The sequence below is a fragment of the Piliocolobus tephrosceles genome, chromosome 6, assembly GCF_002776525.5.
Source record: "Piliocolobus tephrosceles isolate RC106 chromosome 6, ASM277652v3, whole genome shotgun sequence".
Lineage (NCBI taxonomy): Eukaryota > Metazoa > Chordata > Mammalia > Primates > Cercopithecidae > Piliocolobus > Piliocolobus tephrosceles.
In genome coordinates this window covers 161,763,806-161,784,216 of record NC_045439.1, presented here as the reverse complement: position 1 = coordinate 161,784,216, position 20,411 = coordinate 161,763,806, and the positions used below count along the sequence as shown (strand labels likewise).

At 38.3% G+C, this 20,411-nt stretch overlaps 1 protein-coding gene and 1 long non-coding RNA gene across 2 annotated transcripts in view; one reads left to right on the top strand and one right to left on the bottom strand.

Annotated features, from left to right (window-relative positions):
- GABRG3 (gamma-aminobutyric acid type A receptor subunit gamma3) overlaps positions 1-20,411 on the bottom strand; it is a 558,654-nt gene that overhangs the window by 367,524 nt on the left and 170,719 nt on the right. The gene's annotated exons all lie outside the window — the stretch shown is intronic.
- On the top strand, positions 3,649-7,243 carry LOC111525120. Its single transcript, XR_002725956.1, has 3 exons — positions 3,649-3,947; positions 6,581-6,711; positions 6,825-7,243. It is a non-coding gene; the product is annotated as an uncharacterized LOC111525120 (long non-coding RNA).

The following is a 20,411-nucleotide window of genomic DNA, read 5'->3' as shown; positions in this document are numbered from 1 at the left end:
GTGTTAACATCACTTCCTTAACCCGTGTTAACATCACTTCCTTAACCTGTGTTAACATCACTTCCTTAGTTTATAAAGAACTAATGAATGTGTACAGATTGTGACACAAAGACCCCCTTTCAAAACAGTAGTCAGTGCAATACTTGATACTTAATGTTTAAAATGATTTCGCCAATGTGATATTACTGCCACAAAAGGTTCGACGTAAATCTGATCATGATGAGCAATGAGACATTGCAGAATGCCGGACATTTTACCCATCTAACAGATAACTGCCCGGGAATCTTCAGGAAAGTAAATGCCATGACAAATACATCAAATTGAATAGGAGGGCGCCCATCTAGATCAAAAGAGCCTGAAGAGACATAACAAGTAAAACTGTCAAGGGTGAAGCTTTGATTCCTGGATCAAACCAACACAGCTATGAAAGATCTTTCAGCTGCAACTGAGAACCCAGTAGCAGTATTTGTCTTGTGTGCTAATACTAACACCAATGTGCTAATACCAAGTAATAGTAATATTAGGGGTAGTAGTATTTTTGGACTGTGGATTCGATACTAAATGACAACTTTGATTTACTGTATTATGAGGATGCAGGGGAATGTTTTCATTCTTAGGTGGTACATGTGAAATATTCAGGGCTGACATGTAATGTCTGCAACTTATTTTCAAAGAATTAGCAACAGAGAAGCTGTGTCTGTGTGTGTGTGTGTGTGTGTGTGTGTGTGTGTGTGTGTGGAGAGACAGTAAATGTGGTAAAGGATAACAATCAGTGAATCTAGGTAAACGGTAAATAGGTGTGTATTATATTATTCTTTCAGCTTTTCTTTACATTTGAACATTTTCAAAGTAAAAGTGGGAAAATAATTTTGGAATGTTTATGTGTGAAGTATTCTAATTTTTTCTATGTGTAATGCCAATAAAATTTGCCTATGGACATGGACATGGGTCCCTCTGACATTTCCTTCTTTCCATCCCCCCGTAACTGAATTGGTCCGCTCCTAAGTGCGGCTGAGTGACAGCGGCACCCCTCACAGGCCCTCACAGCCCCTGCAGGGGAGAAGCGCTAAGAAGACCTGCACGTTCCCTGCCACACAGAACCGCTCACTTCCTGGAATGATTAAGACAAGCAGGCCCACTCACGCATGGTCGAGAGTGATGGCTGCATTAGGAGAGATAAGTTCACAAAAGTTTTGGGGACACTCAAAAGGTTTGGAAAATTGAAATCACTCAGTTTGGCTAGAGAATAAAAGAGAGTCAGAGATAAAAAATGGTGTGCGGATATGGCCACCATGCTGAGAAGCACTGACTTACATATTTATGAGACGGGGTCTCACTCGGGTGCAGTGGTACAATCCCAGGCTCACTGTAACCTCAAACTCCTGGGTTCAACCGATCTTCTGGTCTCGGCCTCCTATTCACTATTTGATCCTATTAACAGCCCAAGAGATTGCAGCCGTTTTCTAAACCGAAATGCTCCATGTGATCACACGGAGGTTATGAGATTTGCCTACAATCTTAGTAGGTGACCCCACTCTGGAGCCAGGGCAACATAGCAAGGCCCGTCTATACACAAAACAGGAAAATTAGCTGGGCACAGTGATATGCGTCTGCAGTCCTAGCTACTCGGGAGGCTGAGGCTGAGCTGCCCAGGCTGAACTCAAGTCCTGCCCTCAAGAAATCCTCCCTCTTGGTTTTCCAAAGTGTTGGAACTACAGGCATGAGCCACGGTGCCCAGCCTCGGTTTAATTTAGAGGGCAGTAGGAATCTCTGAGGATGCTGAGCAGAAATGAGACACGGTGAGAGGTGTGTTTCAGCAGAGTTCGTCTGGGACTGGGCTTGGTAGGCAGGTGGATCCGGGGAGCTGAGAGGTAATGGGGGGAGCAGCCACATGGGACCCTGAGACTGACGAGGGCAAGAAGAGTAGAGTGGAAGTGATGGCCACCAGCCCAGCCTCCAGAGCTGGGTCACCCACTCAGATTACAGGTGAATCTCATAACCTCCATGTGATCACGTGGAGCTCTTCGTTTTCGAAAAACAGCTGCAGTCCCTGGGGTTGTTATTAAGATCAAATAAGGAGGAGGATGTCAATGTTTTAAATTCTAAAAACAATGATGTTGCCTCACCCTTATGTGTGCAAGCTACTTTTCTGCTGGTCCCTTATCCCAACTGTGAATGCAGAACCCTCATACCTCCTGCCAGTGTTTCCTCAGCTCATCAGCTGTATCTCGGGGCATCAGAGGATGTTTCCCACACGCTAAGGAGCAAGCCCAGTCCAGTCTCTGACCAGTCACCATGTGACGCCCATTTTCTTTCTCTATTCCTATTCCAGAAAACGCTAGGCACTCCCTTTCCCATTTGGCATGTTTCTCCATTGGACACCACTGATATCCATTACCGCCAGGTGCTGCGTCCAATCTACCTACCACGTCAAAAAGGTGCCACTACCATTCCACGTAGCCCAAGAGGACCAAAGCTGCCCAGTGGCCAGGGGCACAGGGAGGAGACATTCACTTTATCCTTTTGTACAGACCCGTATCTAAGAAGGCAAAAAGTATGGCTGCTTTAACACACCAATACCTTACCATGATTTCAGAGAAATAGATTTAGCTTTCCCCTTACCACCTCCTTCTCAGGTACCCAAGGAGAGAACAGAGCACCAAACGCTACACTCAGAATGATCCCTAACTCTGTGGACCAAAGCTTTGCTAATGAATCAAGTTCATCTTTCCTGGGCACGGCTTTCCTTGGGTTGGGCTCTCTCCCAGGAAATTCTTCAATATGTCATAATACACAATTCTTCCTATATCCTTAATTTTTCCTAAGTACCCCCAGATATTTTGGGTCAGATGGGACAACTTCAGTACTAATAAGCTATAAACAGTCTTAGAGAATCATGTTATCACTTTTACTGCATAACTTTTCCCTTCACTTTTACAAATAACATTACAGTGTATGGGTAAAGTTTATTTCTATGCATATATTTTCAAGTTCCTTAAAGACAGGGAGGATATCTTTCATTTTTGCTTCCCTTGAAGAACCTGTCATTTGGTAGCACACAATAACGGCAGTTGCATTAGGTTTCACATCCTTTAGTTTATAGAAGCAGTGATATATTAACTACAGTATCACCCTCCTGGTCTTTAAGATTCTGCACATGCTTTAAACTAATTTTTCTAATACGTGTTCCTGTAGTAACTAGATATCAGTATGAAGAGAAAAACACGAACCCTGACTCTTACCTTATACCACAAGTAAAAATTAATTTGAAGTGAATTATAGACCAAAATGTGAATGCATTATAATATACTCAAAATGCTACCATATTCAAATTTTAAGGAAAAAGCAGATACAAATGTATATGACTTTTAAATAAGCAAATATCTTGTAAATAGGACATCAAAAACACTAAACATAAAAGAAAAAAACATTGGCATGCAAATTGAACTTCTTTAAGAGCTTTTCTTCATTAAAAAGCATCATTAAAAAATGAAACAGACATTATAAAAGATGGAGGTTTCCTAAGTTCAGGGTTCCTCTGCTGTGGCACAAACTGCTGTTTCACACTGCCCCCATACAACTTGGGGGGCAAGGAGAAGAGAGGCAAACAGGAAGCTCACAATGCCTGCTGTGACATCAATGCCTGCTGTGTAACAATGCCCTTTGTCTCTGACCTAGGCATCTCTTGTCTTCTTCCAGAACCCATGACACTATGGCAGGCCAACTTACTAGCTTTCAATTAAGGTAACATCTCAGACCATCACAGGTTTTGACAGGGGAAACTCTGAAGCACCACAGGAGTTGGAGGTTCCATGTATCTCTAAGTAGTAACATACAATGGGTCTAAAACAAGAAAGGGTTAGAACTCAAGATTCCCGAGCCACAGAGCTGGTGATTGGAGGCGGACTCAGAGAGATCCTGGATTCAGTGACATACAGAGACAACAGGTGGGTGCACCAGCCCCTTTCCTTGATAGGCTCCCAGCATTTTGGCTGTAGGTTTGCAACTTCTCAGGCAACAAATTAATAGAAAAAAAAAAATCTTCCATCTGGGGAAATTAACAAGCCAAAGTAAACAGATCTGGAAATCCTAACAAGCAGTACCTGTCTGAAATCCCAGTCTTCATCCTAATACGGGCCCACAGAGAACTTCCAACCAGCCATGAGTGTTTCGTATGTACTTATTAATGAGAGGCCAGCGGCGAAATGCTGTATCATGAATGATGTACTCCAAAACAAATGCAAGCAACGTGAGACCAGAAGAATACTTCCAGAAACTATGGTTAAGATCCTCCGAAAGAGAAAAAAAATTACTGGGTCATTGAAATAATGGGAGGATGCTGTAAAAAACGAATATCCTAAGTATTAGAAACATCCTTCAGAAATTAAAAAAAAAAAAATCAGTAGTTGGAAGGTAAATTTGAAGGGATTTCCCAAAAACCAGTATAAAAACCAAAAAGAGAAGTCTTATAAAAAAGTAATAACATAAAATAATTATCAAAGAAATAATACCAAACAATCTGAACAATCAAACGACTTGACTTTACATATAGTTAAGACTTGCCTAGTCCTTGGGGTAATGAAATGAAAATCAGAAATACTATCATTTGAAATTCCAGAATAAAAAGGGGAAGACCTTTCTGGCTGTGGCTGAGGATAAAGGGGGTTGGGACAAGAAGCAGCTCACAATCAGACTGACCTAAGGAAAGATGGCCCAGAACTCACCCATAAGCAGTGGATCAATGATTGCACAACTCTCGGGGGAAATTATTTTCTACCCATTCACAAAGTTACCGTCCGTGCAACATTCCTCAGAAGATTCCTGGAGAATATTCTCCACCAAAGTAAGGAAGCAGAATGACCGAGACTGGGAAGACCTGGTCCAGGAACCAGGGAGTCCACCCAGAAAGAGCAGAAGGGTCTTGCAGGACGACAGTGAGGGGTTCAGGTGGGCTGTCATGGCAGGCAGCCCTGTGGGAATGGGAGCGACAGCGATCAGGGGCTGTGGCCATGGAGGCTGGCTAAAGCCTTCCAACCCATGGAGAGGGCTGTGTGCTTCCATCTGAGCTGCCAAAAAAACACTACAGTGCTTGGATGTCAGACATTATTTTCTTTTAAAGGGAGTTAATCTTCTTCTGGACAAACATAATCTATGTGACCTCCTCCCCAAAAGGTAAGCAGGTCACACTGGGACATTCTGCAAAGTTCAGTAATTATATGACTGTAACACTGTGAGCAGGGAATGTGTATCTGACCAAATCTTGGTTCACGATTGCTTTGGGAGGTGGGCAGGGGGGAACACAAGGGGAGGAAGGGTACAGTGTAAGAGAGGGGAAGTCTAATGTTTCAAGGAGGGGCATCAATGTAGCTGAGAATGAATAATCAAGTGTTCATATAAGGATATTACTAGGAACATCACGGAAAATAAGAGAAGAAATTCCTTAAAGAATGGAAGGTGACCCAGGTTCAGGCAGGATGGAGGGAGATTTTTTTTTTTTTTGGAGACGGAGTCTCACTCTGTCACTCAGGCTAAAGTGCAGTGGTGCAATCTCAGATAACTGCAATCCACCTCCTAGGTTCAAGCGATTCTCATGTCTCAGCCTCCCCAGTAGCTAGGTTTACAGGTGCACGCCAGCACACTTGGCCAAATTTTGTAATTTTAGTAGAGACGGGGTTTCACCATGTTGGCCAGGTTGGTCTTGAACTCCTGAGCTCAAGTGATTCACCTGCCTCATACTTCCAAAGTGCTGGGATTATAGGCGTGAACCACCATGCCTGGCCCGTGTTTTTCTTAAGTCTTTCAGTATTATCTTATTATTTTAACCATAAAAATTAAATTGCTTAGGTAAATATAAATGTTATATTAAACATGGAGGAGAAGGGCGTGGAGGAGGAGGGAGGAGGAGGAAATAAAAAATAAAGTCCTTGGTAGGTGCCATAGCAAAGTGAGCAGTGTGGAGAGAACACTGAACGTGACTTCCTTACTACAATGGCGTGTGGCTGATGAAGTACAGCACTTTGGTGGAAACAGGTAGGCAGTGTGTATGGGTGAGAAATATGATGGCTTTAAAGACAACACCTTTCAAACTAGAGTAAAACGAGAGACCATTCTCTAAATAAATATTCAGGTAGTAATTTGCCATATGAAAAATTTCAGCTGTAAGATATGTTCACCTAACATGGAGGTATTCCCCAAATGACATGGTTTATCATGGAAATAATGAAGGTTTTATTTTCCCTTTTTTAATATTTGACAATAATGTCATTTACTTGTTATTAAATTTTTAATTTAGCTACACAGCAGTTTATTCTTACCCTTGGCACATTATTTAAAAAGAAACTCACCCCAGGTCCATGGTGAAGATAAAATAATTTGTCTCTCTCACATAGAAATCTTATTAAAACAGGGATGATTATTGTAATTCCTTTTAATTACTGCTATAATTGTACAAAATCTTTAACATAAAGCAAATGTAAACAGTATTTACAGGTATAATTTGAGAGTAAATGAAAAATCACTTCAAAACAAACATGGAATAAGGGAAAATCGTCTTAACAGTCACTTCTTCGTGGACTCTCAGGTACAAGATCAATTTGGGTTTTAATTGACGGGCTTGGCACCAAAGGACAGACTTGACACATCCACCCCCACCATGAGTGCGGTCCATCCACTGTTGCACAATGTCCTTCAGTGTCTAACTTACAGATCCAGGTATATTTCATCTCCCTCCTCTCTCTCTGTCCTGGTGTAATCTACTACCCTAAATCAACCTGACCATTTTCCATGTATTCATTAGCTTTCAGCTCAGGTCTTATTCCTCGCAGCTGTATTTCCCCTTCCACCTGCATCCCTGAAGTTCCTCCCACCTGAAAACTTCACCTGACCCAAGAAAGCAAAGGGAAAAAACCCGAAGAGCCAGCTCATGGTGTGGTTCACTGTTTAACAGCCAGGAGCCAGAGCCTGTGTATAGAAGTGGATGGCCAGGAAGTATTTGTGAGCTGACTGAGAATGTAAGACCACCACCCACTGCATTCAGGAAAGTGAGGCAGGATTCCATGCAGCATGAATGAGTGCACATGGAACAAGCCGGTTGTCATTTATATTCAGCAAGGGACCTCCATGGACAGGACGTTTGGGGAGCTGCTATCAAACATCAGAACTTCTGACACTGTGCACAGTCTAATATTCTGCCTTGTCTGTTGTGATATCTCACTACAGTAATGATTATGATGGTGAGCACTTATGCATCGATACTGCAATATGTCTGCATAAGAACTATCGCTAAGGCAGGTGATATTATTTCCCTCAGTGTATAGGTAAGGAGCTTAGACTGATAACTTACCTGGTCTCACATAGGTAGTAATGGCCAGACTAGAGTTGGAACCTGTCTGTCTACTCTCCAAGCTCAGGATTGACTTGAGCACAAAGGTAAGTATCTCACGTGCTTTGTAAAGTTCAGGTTGGTAACAAAACATGTGAAAGGCAGGGGTATAGACAACAGGGGACATATGAAATACGGGATGAGCCTAAAAGAATACAAGTCTAGTATTTTTAATCCACGGTTGTCAAATGGCAAACTATTACTGGCTTTTCTTTAGCTTGTGATTCCTGTATTAGATATCATGAGAAACTTACATTTCATATATTACCAACCATTACGGGGAAACTATCACAAGGGAATAAAACTTCAGTGCCCTAAGGATTTTTTAACCCTAGATAAATCTTACGAGTTTGCAAACTATAATTTTTAAAAAGAATTCAGTCTTTTTCGCCTCCTGAATATGTTTCCAATCTTCCATTCCAGACATGCAGCAATTGAATTCGAGTTACCTGTGCTTCATTTTTTATGGTGCAATACTCTCCACCTGCAAGTGCAAATAATTTTTCCAATAACATATTCTTCTCTTCCACTTCAGAAACATGATTCTCTGTTGGACTTGAGGCTGGGGGAGGCAGTCTTCATCTCCTGCAGCTCTGCTTTTAGAAAATAATGTCATTCTACACGTAAGTCAGAGGCAGGTAGGAAAATGATGGGAAGAAATGACTTGTCGGGTGTAGACTTCTTCAAAGCATGAACTGCTTAGAAATCAGTTGTGGCAAATAAGCCTGTAAAAGAGGGGAAAACACTCCACACCACTGAATTCTATCTGTAATTGTATCTGTAAGTTTCAAATGTTCATGACCCAAATATTTTGGATACCTGTCTCTACTTTTCTTGCTAAGTGCAACTAAAATCCCTGGATATTATATGTAAAACAATCATAAAAAGACTGTGAGAATTAGAGAAAAGGCAGACCAGCTAGGGCATCAGGACCCAAGGGATGACATGGTAATGAGTATCTTGGGTTTTCTTTTCTTTTCATTCCAGATTTGGAACTGAAGAAGCTAAAAACTCAGACACACTAATGCACGTGAATTTAAAAAATTCTCAAAAGAAGCCTGCTCTCTCTAGTTAAAGGACAAGAAAAGGGGCATCCTAACAAGACAGAATACTTTGAAACAATAACCACTCTTTTCTAGCTGAACAGAACAGATAAAATGGTGGACCTGCCTTGCTCACAGAGGCTCAGCAAGGAGCCCTGAATTCTACCCTTACTGGGCTACAATAAGGCACCCATCCCTCAACTAAGGTGGTTTCAGAGAGTGCTGATGAGGGAGACAGGAGTTTGATTTCCTCTAAACAATAATGAGCTTCCTCTCCTAATGATATAGTTGGAGACCATGTGGGAACAGGTACTCACACCTGTCAAGCCAGTGCACTATCTGCAGGAGCCTAGAGGGAAGCTAGAACTCCCTCCCTATCCAGCAATGATTAGAAGACAGACTCCAAGGGTCAATAGACCCAAGGATGGAACCTGGACTTCTATAGTCACCTGGAAGTGATGAACTCCAACCCCCTTTTCACCACAGTGCTGTCGCAGAAAGCCAAAACAGACAGTTTAAATAAGACACACTGTTGCATAAAATAATATCTGAAATGTTCAGGTTTCAACCGAAAAACATTCAGCCCATTCTACCAAGGACCAGAAAGATCTCAAACTGAAGGAAAAAAGACAATCAGTTGACATCTACACCAAGAAGACAGAGATATTAGAATTATGTGGCAAAGATTTTTTAAAATAATAAAAGATAAAAGCAGTCATCACAAAAATGCTTCAACAATCAATTACTAATATGCTTGAGACAAATGGAAAAATAAAAAGGCTCAGCAAAGAAACAAATTCTCAATAGAAGATGCAAAAAAGACCCCAATGAAAATCTTAGCACTAAAAGATTTGGTGACAAAAAAAAATTTTAAAAACCTTCACTGGTGCATTCAGCAGCAGAATTGAAGAAAGAGGAAAGAATCAGTGGAACTTAATATAAAACAACAGAAACTGCACAATCTGAAAAAACAGCAAGAAAATAGACTGAAAAAATTGTAAACAGAGTCTCAGAGACCAGTCAGACAAAAGATCTAGTATTCGTGTCATGGAAGTCCAGGAAGAATGGAAAGAGAGTAAGGATGAAAAAGTACTAACAAATTGACAGAAAGTGTGTCAATTACAGGAGAATTCTACCAAACATTAAAAATATAATTAATATGAATTATATACAATCTCTTCCAGAAAACAGATAAGGAAGGAACATTGCTATTTTTAATTAATTTTATGAAGCCCCATCATCCTGGTATCAAAACAATATAGACAAGGACAAAAAAAGTAAAAACCAATATTCCTCATGAATATATGTGCATAAACCTTAAAGATACATATTAACAAACAGAATTCAGCAACATATAAAAATAATTATATACAATGATCACATGGGGTTTATTCCAAGGATTCCCGGCTGGTTCAATATTAAAAAATCAATCAATATAATCTTCCACATTAACAGGCTTTCTGAATGGATCAGTCACAATGCAGAGCAAGTATCAAACAAAATGCAACACCCATTCTTAGTAAAACTTCTCAGCAAACTGAACGAGGAGAACTTCCTCAACTTGATAAACATCTACAACATACAGTTAACATTGCAGGTAATGGTGAGTTACTGAATATTTCCCCCCTTGAGATCAGTAGCAATTCAGGGATGCCCACTCTCAGCTCTCATTCATCACAGTACTAGAAGATCTAACCAGTGCAATAAGGCAACAGAAAGAAATAAAAGGCACTTAAAAAGATTCTCTGCTTGACCAAAATTTAGTCAGCCTGAAGATACAGGGCCACTAAAAGACAAATTTGATTGTAAGATAATAGAACTTCCCCCTCTCACCACACCATACCACACATCAACAGGGCTCCAATATAATAAATGACATTAATTTGCAGCTGAAAGACCTGCAAGGTGCAGATTCTATATGAGGAGGGATTCCTAAGGAAGCCACAGGAAAGGGAGGCAAAAATAAGGAACTTGGAGTCCCTGTTACATATACTGCAGCAAATACTAAGCACAGCCCAACTCCTAGTAAGGTTAACATAAAGCCTCACACAAATGGCCTATTTGCCTCACTTCCTATTACTGGTGTATGTCTTCCTTTCACCGAAAATTTACAAGTGATGTCAAAATGCAAGAAAAAACATAATCTGAAGACAGAAAGCAAGCATTGGAGTAGACTGATTCAGATACGACACAGATTTTGGAATTATCAGAGAATTTCAAATAGCTATAATTAATATAAGGGACTCTAATTAAAGAAGTACACAACAGAGTAGAACAGATGGGTCATGTAAGCAAACTTCAGAACACCAAAGAGTAAGAGAAAATACTGAAAGAAGCCAGAAAACAGAAAAAAATATAGATTTAAATGTAAAACTATAAAAGAAAAATTGAATTGTAAGACACTCCACTGGTGTCAAATAATGACTGAAAAGCACTTATAGAAATCATATCTAGAATATGCAAAGAGCAAAATGATTTTTCATGTTGTAAAAAATCCGATTAGAAAAAGGACAAAATATATGAAAAGACATTTAATGCTGATGAGAAATCAAAGAAGATCTAAAATCACTGAAAGACAGATGGTTTTTATGACTTCAACAACTCAACATAAGACAGATACAAATTCTCTGCAAATTGATAGACAGGTTTAATAAAAATTGTATCAAAATTCCAGCAAGCTTTCTGTAGAAACAGAGACGATTATGCTAAAGTGCATATGGAGATGCAAAAGAACAGGAATAGCAAAACCAATTTTTTAAAATTTTTAAAAAGTAAGGTTGGAGGAATTAATTTACCTAATTCAAGAATTATAAGTAACTATGGTAAGCAAAAGCTTGTGGTACTGGTAGAGGAAAACAATGGATAAATAAAACAGAATAGAGAACCCAAAAAGTCCTCCATCCACAAATATATGCCCAACTCATTTTTGACAAAGGCATAAAAGGGATTCATGGAGGAAACAAATTGTGCTGGAAAACCTGGACATTTATTTTTTAAAAAATTAACCTAGGAATTAATTTACCTAATTCAAGAATTGTAAGTAACTACGGTAAACAAAAGCTTGTAGTACTGGTGGAGGAAAACAATGGATAAATAAAACAGAATAGAGAACCCAAAAATACTTCTATCCACAAATAACTCATTTTTGACAAAGGCATAAAAGGGATTCATGGAGGAAACAAATTGTGCTGGAAAAACTGGACATTTATTTTTTAAAAAATTAACCTTGACCTATATCAAAAAGTAATTCAAAATGTATCACAGAATTAATAAAACTACAAAACCTTTAGGAAAACTACAGGAGAAAATATTTGCAATTTAGGCCTATAAGAAAAAGTCTACTGTCTCTAAAAGCATGACCCATAAAAAGATCAGTTAACAGGTTAGACTTCACCAAAATTAGAAAATTTGCTGTATGAAAAACTTTGCTAAGAAGATGTCAAGACAAGCTACAGACTGGAGATATTTGCAAACCACATATCCAACAAAGGACTAGGTACCTAGAATAGATAAAGTGTTCTCAGAACTTAACAGAGCGCCCAAAAGGCCTTCAACCAAGGTATTGTCTAGATCGTGTTCCTCCTGGAGGTGCTAGGGGAAAATCTGTTTCCTCGCCTTTTCTGGTTTTAGAGGCCTCCTGCAGTCCTGGAGTCAGGGTCTCCTTCTTCCATTTGGGTTCAGTTAATCTAACACAGAATCACTCTGGCCTCTGCCTTCCTTTTCACATCTCTTTTTATGACTCTCCTTTTACTGTCTTTCCCTGATAAAGACCCTTGTGATACGTTAGGTCAACCACGAAATTCAGGGTCATGTTTCCATCTCAAGATTCTTAACCAAATCACACCATCAAAGTCTTTTTTTCCATGTAACACAAGGCATTCACAGGTTCTGAAGATCAGATCACGAACATCTTTAGGTAGGCTATTATTCTGCCCACCACACTATGGAATACTACTCAGCAATAAAAAGTAACCATCTATTGATATTCACAATAACCTGGAACAAGCTCCAGAGAAAGATGTTGATCAAAAAAAAAAAACAGTCCCAAAAGGTGGCAGTCTGTGTAATTCCCTTTGTGTCATATTCTTTAATTAACAAAATTTAAAAATGGAGGACAGATTAGTGGTTGCCAGGAGTTAAGTAGGGAGTGAGAGCAAAAAGGAAATATTTGTGGTCATAAAAGAGCAACATGACAGATCCTGCAGTGAATCTTGACTATCTATCTTGACTTTACCAACATCAACATCCTAGTTTTGATACCGTAGTGTAGTTTTGAAAGATGTCATCATTGAGAGAAAGTGGGTAAAGGCTACAGAGGAATCCCTGTATCATTTTTTGCTTCTGTATATAAAGCTATAGCTGTCCCAAAATAAAACGTTTAATTTTTACAAACCCATCTCAGCTATCTTGGGAAAATCAGTAAATTTGGAAATGAGATGTTTTGCAGGATTTCTTCGTCATTACCTGAGCACCCAGTAAAATCCCTGCTGAACTCCTCCCGCTGAGAACTCACAGTCAATTCAGCAGCTTGACCAAACTCCCTCTTCTCTGAAGTGCCTGTTCCTTTCCAGGTATCCCCCATCCCCCTGCTACTAAAGACTGCACTTAACAGAGTCAGAAGAGTGGGCTGTAAGTAGTCAGGCTGAAAACTCAGGTCCCTCATCTGCACTCTGCCGGTAACGAATTGTGTGAGGTACTTATGAATGGTGAAGTGCACAGGCAATGCCTTCTCATAAGTGAGTAGGAGTTACATGGAAAAACGGCAAGGGTTAGTAGCAAAATCATTTTGTATTTTCACTGGGATTAGTGTAGTCGATAGAAGTTGTGAGTGCCCTAGAGAAGAACAAATGTGTTTTGACAGCATTTCCAAAATTATTTGACAATGGAAGCCAGCCAGCCCACCTTCACATTTTTTTTCATGGAAATATCTTGTTAACTATTGCCTATGGAATACATTTTGAGAAATGCTGAACTAGATAAAATAAAAATGTGTTAATACTGCTTTATAGTATACATGCATTTTTTAATAAAGTAATACTTGGTTGTAAAATATTCAAACACTACACAAGCACAATAAGGTTCAAAATGAAAACACCCATTTTGCCACTTCCACTCCCCAAAGGAAAATGACTTTAATGGTTTGGTGTAAACAGGTTCACATTTTTTCCTCTGTATTTAAAAATATATCACTTTTATAATTAGAACAAAACATAAACGTGATAAAAAGGAAAGAAAGAAGGTCAACTCTTCCTATTCCCAAAAGAAACATCTAAATGATGGTTATATCACATCTAGACACCTTTAGGAAGGAAGAGTAAGGGGTAGTTATTGGGTTTCTAACATTATCTCAGGTTACTCTTGTAAGAAAGATACTACACTTACTTTACGCACAGTAAATCTGAAAATCAGAGATTAAGCTACTTGCCCAAGATCACACGGTAGTAATAAATGTCTGCTTAGTATATGTTAAATTCTAAACCAAGCGCTTAAAACTTTATCCTTTTGAGTATTTACGGCTAGCTTCTCAGGTAGGTGCTGTCCGGATGGTGCTTATCCTTGTTTCAAATGAAACAAAAGCCTAGAGGAAAGCCAGACTACTTTTCCCCAGTAAATTATCTTGAGCCCTTGTCAAAAATCAAGGTGTTGGCAGGGTTGTCCTCCTTCCAGAGGTTCTACAAGAGAATCTGAGATGTGATACAACCATAAATGTAAGAGTTTATTTCTGAATGTTCAATTCTATTCCATTTATGCATATGCCTATCCTTATACCAGTATCACATTGTCTCAATTGCAGTAGTTTTGCAGTAGATTCAGAAAATGCAAATTGCCAATCCTTCAACTTTGTTATTTTGCAAGACTGTTTTTGCTATTATGGATTGCTTGCAATTTCCATACACATTTTTGGAGTAGCTTGTCAATTTCTGCAAAAAAAGGAGGCTGAGATTTTGATGGGGATTCTACTGAATCTAGATCAATTTGGAGCTATTACCATCTTCACAATGTTAAGTCTTCCAATCCATGAACATGAGTCGTCTTTCCATTTATTTAGATTTTTAATTTGTTTCAACAATGTTTTAGTTCCTAGTATACAAGTCTTTTATGCTTACTTTGTTAAATTTATTCCTGAATATTTTAACATTTTTGATACTACTGTAAATGAAATTATTCTCTTAATTTTCAGTGTTCATTGCAAATGTATAAAATTCAGTATGTTTTGTTTATATTGATCTTGTATCCTGCAACTCTGCTGAACTCATTCATTATTTTAATGTCTTTTGGAGGGGGTGGATGCTTTTAATTTTTTATATGCAAGAGCATGGCATCTGCAAATAAAGATAAATTTACTTCCTTCTTTCCAAAAATATGACTTTTATAATTTTAATTATTAATAGATGCCTAACTACACTAGGTAGAACCTCCAATAAAATTATGAATAGAAATGGTGACAGCAACATTCTTACCTTGCTCCTGATCTTAGGATGGACACTTTTTAGTCTTTTATTATTAAGTATGATGCTAGTTGTGGATTTTTCATAGATTACATTTATCGGGTTGAGGAAGTTACCTTCTGTTCTCAGTATGTCGGATGTTTATATCATGGAAGAATGCTTAATTTTGTCAAATGTTTTTTTCTGCCCATCAAGATGATTGTTATTTTTGTGCCTATTCTATGAATACAGAGTATTACACAGAATGATTTTTTTATGTTGATCCATCCTTGCATTTTTTAGATACTACTTGGTCACTGGTGTATAATCAATATTGTACGTTGCTGGATTCAGATTGCTTGCATTTTTTAAAGAATCTTTGCAACAGTATTTGTATTTGTATGAGGTGTTGATTTGTAGTTTTCATTTCTTGTGATATCTTTGGCTTGGAGATCAAGATAATATTGGCCTCATAGAATGAGCTTGGAAGCATTCCTTTCTCTTCAATTTTTAGGAAAAGCTTGTCAAAGAATAGTGTTAAGCCTTGTTAAAAGGTTTGGTAAAATTCACTAGCAAAGCCATTTAGGTCTACAGTTTACTCAATGGTAAGATTTCTGGTTACTAAAATAAACCTCTTTTTATGTTATGAGCCTTTGTAGATTTTACTTTTTCTCGATTCAGTTTTGGTAGTTTGTGTCTAAGAATTTGTTTATTGCATCTAATTAAGGTTAATAAATTAATTGCATCTAATTTAGGTGATAATCTAAATAGTACAGATTATAATCTAATAATCAAAGTATTCCTTTGTAATTCTTTCACCCCCCCTCCATGAAGTTAGTAGTACTGTCTTCTCTTTCATTCCCTAATTAAGTAATGTGCATCTACTCTCTTTTTCTCTTGACTGGTATAGCTAAGAGTTTGTCAATTTTGTTGATCTTTTCAAAAAACCAACTTTTGGTTTTGTTAATTTTTTATTGCTTTCTCTTCTTTTTTCATTTATTTCTCATTTAATCTTTATTATTTCTTTTTTCTGCTTGCTTTGGATTATTTTTCTCTTCTTTTTCTAGTTGCTTAAGGGGAAAGGTAAAGTTATTTATTTGAAATCTTACTTTTTAAAAATAGGCATTTGCAACTATCTATTTATCAAGCACTTCCGTTGCAGCATCTCATAAGTTCTAGAATACTGTGCTTCTGTATTTTTAAACTTCAAAGTGTTTTCCAATTTCCTTATGGTTTCTGATTTGACCCACTTGTTATTTTGGTGTATACTGTTTAATTTTCACGTATTTGTGAATTTCATTCCATTTTGAATGGGAAAGACACTTAGTATTATTTCAATTATTTCAAATTGCTTAAAACTTATTTAATGGTATAATATACAATTGTGTCCCCCACTCACCCAGAGAATAAAGGAGAATTACAATACACTTGAAAAGAATATGTATTCCACTGTCACTGGGTTGTACAGATGTCTGTCAGGTCTAGTTGTTTTATAGTGTTGTTCAAATATTCTATCCTTGTTAATCTTCTACTTGTTCTTACTATTGTTGAAATTGAGGTATTGAACAAGTCAACCACTATTTTAGCATTATCCGTTTCTCCCTTCAATTCTGTCAATTTTTGCTTCATATATTTTAAGGCTCTCTTGTTTAGGTGCTTGTATGTTTATATTTATTATGTGTTCTTGATGAATTGACTCATTTCTCATTATATACATTAACATTATCTACATTAACATTATACACACATATAAGATATATGTATATCTTTTTTGCCTCCTGTAGTGTTAAAGTCTACTTTGTCCAATATTAATACAGCAACCCCAGCTCTCTTTTAGTACTGTTGCCATGGTACATCTTCCTTCTATCCTTTCATTTACAACTTATTTGTGTCTTTGAATTGAAACTGTCATTCATAAACAACATATATATGAGTCATATTTTTTAAAAGCCATTCTGCCAATCTCTGCCTTTTGACTGCAATATTTAAACTATTTACATTTAATGTAATTATGAATAAGGTAGAATTTATATCTGCATTTTGCTATTTGTTTATTATATATCTTATGTCTTTTTTGTTCTATTCCTTTACTATCGCCTTCTTTTGTGTAAATTAATATTTTATAGTGTTATCATTTTAATCCCCTTGTCCTTTATTTTACTACATTATTGTTTAGTTATTTTCTTAGTTGCTGCCCTGGGAATTACAAATAACATCTTAATTTACAATAACCTAGCTCGTATAACCAACTTAATTTTAACAATTTACAAAAACTTTGCATTATAGAGCTCCATCCCTCTTCACTTTTCTGCTGTTATCATACCAACTCAATCATTTTACATTATGATGTCCATCAACAGAGAATGTAATTGTTGCTTTATGCAGCTGTTTTTAATTTTGATAGGAGAAAAAGTAAAACAAATAAGAATAAATTCATATTGGAGGGGAATTGTATTTACCTTTTTTAGTTACCTTTACTAGTTTTTTTCATTGTTGTTGTTGTTTTGGTTTGTTTGTTTTTTTGAGACACAGTCTTGCTCTGTTGCCCAGGCTGAAGTGCAGTGGTGCGATCTCGGCTCACTGCAAGTTCCGTCTCCTGGGTTCAAGCCATTCTCCTGCCTCAGCCTCCCAAGTAGCTGGGACTACAGGTGCTCACCACCACGGCCAGTTAATTTTTTGTATTTTTTGTAGAGATGGGGTTTCACCGTGTTATCCAGGATGGTCTCGATCCCTTGACCTCGTGATCCACCCGCCTCAGCCTCCCAAAGTGCTGGAATTACAGGCGTGAGCCACTGCGCCCGGTCCTTTTTAGTTCTTTATACGTGGTTTTCTTAGTTTGTAGAATGTTCTTAAGGGCTGATTTAAAGTCCTTGTCTAGGGAGTCCAATGACTGAACTTCCTTAGGGACTGTTTCTATTGACTGTTTTTTCCTTGCATATGGTTCATTCCTTATTTTTCCTTGGTTTGTCTCACAATGTTTGGTTGGAAACAGAACATTTCAAGTAACATAATGTGGCAAATCTTGTGGTATCAAATTCCTTTTTCTCCCATGGTTTGTTGCTCCTGTTTCTTGTTGCTGTATTTGTTTCTGTTTGTTTGTTAATAGCTTTTCTGAACTAATTCTGTAAAGGTCGTATTCTTTGTTATGTGTGGCTACTGACATCTTAGCTAAGTTAGTGGTTGGGCAGAAATTTTCTTAAATGCCTAGAAGTAATAAATCTCACAGCCTTTGCCAAGTTGCTCTGTGTATCCTTTTCGGGAATACACCTTCAATTTTCACATAAGTATGTTACAATTCTGTATTAGCATTCACTCAGCATTCCAAGGTCAGTCATAAGTGAGAGCACAGGGCCTTCTTAGGGATTTTCTGGGTGTGCATATAACACTGGGCATGCCCAAAGCCCTGCACATATGCCATATATGTAAACTTCTAGATCCCCAGGAATATGTTCTCTTTTCAAAGGCCCCTTATGCACATCTCACCCCTTAGTTTTTCCTTTGGATTTTTTTGGTGAGCTTTCTCTCCCCCAACTTGTATTGCCATCTAAGGCAGGTGTTGTGACAAATAATTGGTTTCAACAAGTACTCCTGAAGAAAAGACTGTACTTGGAGAGCTCTGATTCAGGTCAAATAAAGACATGCCCTTTGAATGGTGGCTTCCGGGGAACTACTAGACAGTTTGAAAAATGACAATTCTCTAAGAATGTTGCTTTAGGGGAACTCTGACAGACCCATGCTGCCTCCTCCAGGGGCTACTAGGCTGCTGATTTTCAGCATGATTTGTGGGCTGCTGGTTTTCAAGGATATCTCAGAGCTGGGGAGGGGGGTCATGAAAGTGAGGGAAGTTAAGATGCCACACAGTCACTGTTCTTCCCAAGACTGAGATGTTTGACTTGAATAAATGCTACTTAGATTATCACATGCCTTTAGTTAATTTCCAAATTTTCGAAAGGATGATTTGCCAATTGTCGGTAGCATTGCCATTGCTTTTTTGGAGGAGTATCTTAATTATGTGGGTCTTGACTCCTCTATTCTTCTTACCAACTGTTAGGGTTCTTAATATTTCATAAAGCTTGTTAATGGCAATCTGGGTTGTGTTAAAATGTCTTCCAAAAAGTAACAAAATATTGTCTTATCTTTCATCTGAGAAATAAATTTCCCCTTTTCTAGTTATTTCTCTACACTACGAAGGTGTATTTATCTTCATCACACCAAACCTCATCGTCAACAAATTTATGAATTGATTGAGAGAGGGACACAAAAACATGCAAATCAGTTTTTTAGAAAAACCCAATGCTGGTTAGCAACCCAACTTGTTATTTTAGAAACAGTCATTTCAAAGTGAATCATATAACATTTTACATTATTGTTATGGTCACTCCCCCCAAAACATCCTTCCAGCTTTAGCAGAATGTCATTTTTCAAGTCTATAGAAAATACATACTCGCAGCTTTCCACAGCATCATCTCAAATGCTATTGAGAAATATCACCCTGTCACCTGGGCTTTTCCATTTATTGAGAATTGAGAATGTATGACTTGATTTGCTTTTCTCTGCTAGCATTCTTTGGTAAAATTTTCATTTGATAAATAAAATAAATGTCAACCTGTGAGAATAACTGACAAGCATTGCTGAGACAAATCTAATCTTTACGGCAGGGTTGCACTACACTCTCTTGTTGCTTCTTATAAAAAAAAAACCCGGCCAGATGCGGTAGCTCACACGTGTTATCCCAGTGCTTAGAGAGGTTCAGGCAGGAGTATTCCTTGAGACCAAGAGTTCTAGACCAGCCTACACAACACAGTGAGACCCCCATCTCTACAAAATTTTAAAAATTATCCAGGCGTGGTGGCACATGCCTGCAGTCCCAGCTACTGGGGAGGCTAAAGTGGAAGGATCACTTGAGCCCAGAAGATCAAGGCTGCAGTGAGCTATGATTGTGCCACTGTACTTTAGTGCAGTGAGACAGAGTGAGACACTAACTGTAAAATAAATAAACAAATACCTAAATAAATCCCAATACTCATCCACCAGCTGCAGCAACTCATGCTTGTAATCTTAGCATTTTGGGAGGCTGAGGCAGGCAGGTCACTCGAGCCCAGGAGTTTGAGACTAGCCTGGGCAACGCGGCAAAACCTCATCTCTCCAAATCTACAAAAATCAGCCAGATGTGGTAGCTCACACCTGTAGTCCCAGCTACTGGGAAGGCTGAGTAGGAGGGTCACTTGAGAAGCCATGGTCATACCACTGTGCTCCAGTCTGGGCAACAGACAAGACACTGTCTCAAAACAAACCAAAACAAACAAGCAAACACATCCTCAGTAACCCTTCCCTGCGCACATGAAGGGATAAACTGAAGTGGTAAAGCACGCTGGTGTGTAGGGAAGACTGACTTGCCCAAAACACTGCCATTTAAATTTGACCAAGGGGAAAGTCATCCACAGTAAACTCATTTGAAGTGTTCACGGTTTGGCTCTACATCCCCACCCAAATCTCATCTTGAATTGTACTCCCACAATTCCCACGTGTTGTGGGAGGGACCTGGCAGGAGATAACTGA